General features: G+C 42.6%; 1 protein-coding gene across 24 annotated transcripts in view; it reads right to left on the reverse strand.

Annotated features, from left to right (window-relative positions):
• Positions 1-4,888, reverse strand: part of EYA4 (EYA transcriptional coactivator and phosphatase 4) — a 245,583-nt gene that overhangs the window by 121,667 nt on the left and 119,028 nt on the right. For 2 of the 24 annotated variants that reach the window (XM_025209224.1, XM_025209226.1), the window contains exon 2: positions 337-390. The exons of the other annotated variants lie outside the window; for them this stretch is intronic. The gene's annotated coding sequence lies outside the window, so the exon portion shown is untranslated. The remainder of the gene's footprint in view (positions 1-336; positions 391-4,888) is intronic. 24 annotated transcript variants of the gene reach the window in all.

The following is a 4,888-nucleotide window of genomic DNA, read 5'->3' on the forward strand; positions in this document are numbered from 1 at the left end:
CCATTTTCCTGCTTTTTCACAGTCCCCGTGTTTTTTTCCCAGGGACCGGACTTTTTCACAGGGGACTATCAAATTTGTTGTTTTTGTGAAAGTGGCAAAAGTGTGAATTTGGTAGGTCCCTACTTATAAAAGGAGAGTAATAGAAAGCCAAGAACCACTGGTGTAAAAAAAAGAAACAATCTTGTATGATGCCATATTCAACAAATGTGAAATAAGGAGAGAAATAAATGTTATATGAACTCTTTTCAATATTTGCGTGAAGCTGGTATAGATAGTGCTGTTTGTCTATGATTGATGTGTGAGGAAATGAGCAGTATGAGTACACTGTCTACTCACCTTTGCCTTGGGGGTCTCACATAAACTAGATTGCGCATCTAACTAAGAGCTCTCCTGGTGAGAAAAGATTTACTAAATTAGAAAGTGTTATTTCTTAAGAGAGGAGCATGTAAGGGATACTTTTTCAAGTGGTTACAAGGAATGAACACTATTTCTTTTCTGCATCCACTTCGAGATTACAGTAAATGATTTTGTTGCCTGTAGAACAATTGTGAGTAGAAAGTTCATTGTAGAACCTCATTATCAGAGGCTATAAATATCCTCTCCCTTCCTCCCCCCCCCACTATTTTTTGCTGCTTAATTTACTTTTCTGTTTTTGAAATTGCCAGTGTTTATTAATACATGAATATTTATAGCATCCTCAAATTCTCTGTTGCTCATTAAGAAGGAAATGGTTTATAACTCACTGCAGTATGCTCTCCTCTAGAACTCTAGGACTAAACTCAACATTCTCATGCCTTACCATTCCTCTGTTGTCTGCAAGTGTCTGTTAAACCTAATGGCAAGGAGTATGTCTCATATATCTTTAGTGGCTAGTCTATATAGAAAATAACAGCCAGTCACTGCTATCTTATGTGGTGCAGTTTGTCTAAAGTCAGAACAGTCTGTGTAATCTTAGCTCAGCCTTTGTGTATCTGCATTGTGAGGAAACTTCTAATTACATGATCAGATATAATTTTTTTCTAGAAATTCCTCCTGCATTCACTGCACAGGATCAATAGTATTTGGGGATGAACCACAGTCATATAATGAATTAAGTGATTGCCTGTAGTAGGGATGTGCAAAATGGGCCCTATTTGACTCAGATTTGGCCCACATTGGGGACAGTGATTTGATTAGTTGATTCGGATCACTGTCCCCAATTCAATTAGGCTGAATCTGAATCTGAAGATTCGATGCTGATTCAGAGAATCAGTGATTCGGACATAGACACAGCTTTAAATGTTTTTTCTACATACTTCAAGGTACCAGACATGGCTCGTGAATGCTGTGATGCTCAGGCAGATAGAGCATCCCAGAGGAGCGCAGGGGGGCCTCCTGCATGCTCAGTGGTGAACCTGGAAGTGGATTGGAAGGGTCCACTGGGGAGCACACAGGGGGGCCCCTCAACACCCCCCTGGCTCAGTGATTGGCCATGGGGGGACTCCCCCAGACACAGGAGGCACCAGTCACTGATCCAGGGGGCCATGGGGGGGGGGGGGGCCCTGGTACACTTTCTGGCAGACCCAGAAGTGAACCGAAAGTGCTTCTGATCCACTTCCAGGTCTGCTGGCGAGTGCACTGGGGTGCTCCCATGCTTCTGTGGATGCTTCATCCACCCCAGCATCACAGCATTCACAAGCTGCCTGCTACCTAGAGCAGCAGCATTTAAAACTGTGTCTATGTCCGAATCGCTGAATCTTAGAAAGAAAAAGGTGTGGTTTATTGTTAAAGAATTTGAATACAATCTTGAAGAACTTGATTTAAACATGGTCACTTCCTCAAAGGCCTTATGCAATGTCCCTGGGCCAGTCATTTAAGTAAAAATATTTATAGTTTGCTATTAATTGTGTGCCCCTCAATTTCTAGATGCCTACAGTGAAGTTTAGGGGTCAGATCATGCTAAGCACTTACGACTACAACTGAAATCACTAGGAGCTGTGCTTTGAGCATAAACTGCTATAAGAATAATAAATACTTTGAAAAGTGAGACCCTAGAGGCCAGATCCTATTCAGCCTATTTACTGGGCATTTAAGTAACCCGGATCAAATCCCTGAACAACTTTTAATTAGCAGGATAAGTGAGTTTTCCTCTTCATCACCATTTTTTGTGATAGAGGATGCATACACACATTCAAATCATTGGGGGAAAAAAATTCCACATTTGTTTTCTTGGTGAAAAAACTTATCTGGTGACATCTGAACAGATATGCTAAGACCTTGAAGAGCAGAGAGCTTGAAATGCTCCCTCAGTCTGCCGGGAGACAGATGACAGCAGTGAATAGGGTAGCCCTGATTGTCTGATCCAGACTGTTCAGGATAAACCTGTCTCTCTGCACCACAATGTGCAAATGGTGAATGGGGCACTTTCTGTTATATATACATTGTCAGAACTCAATACAGGGTGGAACAGGATTACATATAGAAAGTAAATGCCTCTGCATCTTTTTAGAATAAGATCTAGGCCCAGATGCCTCAAAACGAGCACACAAAATTAGTATTCCTGACAACTTCAACCTTAATCTCTCTGTGCCTCATTTCTTCAGATTTCAAATGGGAACAATATTACATAATATCAGAGAGGTATTATGAAAATAATTACATTTGTTAAACAACTGAAACATAAGTGCCACAGAAACAGACAAAAGAAAAATGCCAATTTTATATTCACTGTAAGAGTTGGATGATGTGTGCTTAATAAGTGCTAGGGCCAGACACTGAATAAGGATGATAACAAGAACTATTGAATAACTACTCATTCACTGAACAATTCAGAGGCCTCATGGAAAATAAGAGTATGCGATTGTGTAATAAGTATGATTACGCATTAATGATCCCGGAGTTTCTCCATTTCTTCATTTGACTTTGCAACTTTAAACTTCTACTTAACATGTTTTTATTCAACTTACTTACACTAGATATTATACCATCCACCATATCCCACTCATAAATAGGTAATACAGCTTTCATAAAAAAATGGAATATGCAGCAGGACAGAAGTTATTTTGGCAGCATGTTTGCAGGGTCTTCCCCACTTCACTTTCCCAGATATAGCTCTGAAACAACCTTTCCTACCACTGGGGCTAAATCTTGGTCCTCACATCAAAGGTAGGCTGAACTGTGGCCTCTCAGGAGGCAGTCACAGTAGGATCCAGCGGCAGCAGCAGTAAGGAGGCATGCAAGGGACAAGGGCACAACTTGAGAGATATGAGATGCAGCTGAAGCAGAGGTGTCAAATTCAACTCATATACTGGGCAAGATCTAGATCACAGTTCTCCTTGTGGGATGGATCTAGCCCAGGACACAGGGTGATTTCAGCCTGGGGCATGCAGTAGTGGCAGCTCTGGGTCCAACATGTGGTAGCAGTGGCAGCTTCAGCTCTGGCATGGGGTGCCTGGTGGCAGCTCCCAGTGTGTGTCCTGTGTCAAAACCCCAGTTTCCAGTGCTGCTGCCACAAGACATGGCAGTGGCTGTAGCACACAGCATAGGACATGTGGCAGCTCAAGGTTTGGCACAGGCATACAGTGGCTCCAGCATACGACAGCAATGAGTGGGGTGAGGAGGTGGAGGAGATGGTACTTGAGTAAGCTGTAGTGGAACAGATTGATGGGTGCACCTGGGAGGGGAAATGGGTGAGAGCCTTGGAGAATGGACTAAAAAAGGAAATGATAAATAAAAGCAACTGTCTAGGTGGGGTACTCTTAACATCTACTTCTATGCTGTTTGTCAATAATTAACTATTTGCTAAGACTATTTATTTTATAATGAATTCCTTATACAAGAATTTATCTTTGTGTGGGGCCTAGCATAATGGAGCATCAAAGTGCTCTCAAAATACAAATACATTATTAATAATTTCTTGGGCTACAAAAGAAATACAAGGTCCAGTCCAAAGACACAATTCAGGGCCCTAGAAACAAACTACTTGCTCTGCAGAAAAATCCACTTCCCAAATACAGTTTGTGAAAATGCATGTTATTATAATACATGGGTATCAAACTCATTCTGGGCCCCAGTCTAGATCCAGACCACTGGGGCTCCTCCTAGGTCAGACCCATATTGCCACATTCAGGCAGCAGTGTGGGTCGGGGGGTGGCTACACATTTCATTCAAGCAATGCAGAGTCAGTGGCAAGCAACTGTGAGAAGCCAGGGATGTGAGGTGGTGAAGACTTTTGGCTGGGCAGTGGCATGGAGATGGGGGCATGCAGTGGTGTGGAGCCACATTTGGCTAGAGCTCCATGCTGCAGCATACTCCTGGTTCATCACAGACACCCCAAACCCCCAGACCCATGCTGCCAAATACCCCTGGCACAGCCGACCGATCAGAGGTCTATGCTGCTGGGCAGCAGTATGGAGTTAGGGGCATGCAGCTGCACAGAGCCATGTTGGTGGAGCTCTGGCTAGTGGTAGCCAGCAGTGTCAGGGACATGGGGCAGTGCAGAGCCAAGTGCCATTCTAGTACAATAGTCTACTGGACTACTGGTGGGCTAGATGCAGTGGTTTTGCAGGCTGGATCTAGCATGCAGGTCATATGATTGCCAACCCTGTTATAATGTGAAATAGCTTTCTGATGGACTACGTTAAAATACATTTTAGCTACTTAGGTCTTGCATTTAGAAAATCTCAATGAAGTTTCAACAGAACAACACAAAAATGCACGAGACATGTAAGAAATTAATGAAAATTGTCCAGAACTTAATTAAATGTGTCACAGTAAAATACTGTTATAATATTTGGTTACTTAACTGATTATGCTAAATTATTTAGAGTTTGCTTATGAACAGACTATGATCCTGGTTTAGGTAACAACCCCCCCCCCCCCCCCCCCCCCTTTACATCTTTTTTTCTTT

Source organism: Alligator sinensis, unplaced genomic scaffold, assembly GCF_000455745.1.
Source record: "Alligator sinensis unplaced genomic scaffold, ASM45574v1 scaffold849_1, whole genome shotgun sequence".
In the NCBI taxonomy this organism is placed as follows: Eukaryota; Metazoa; Chordata; order Crocodylia; family Alligatoridae; genus Alligator; species Alligator sinensis.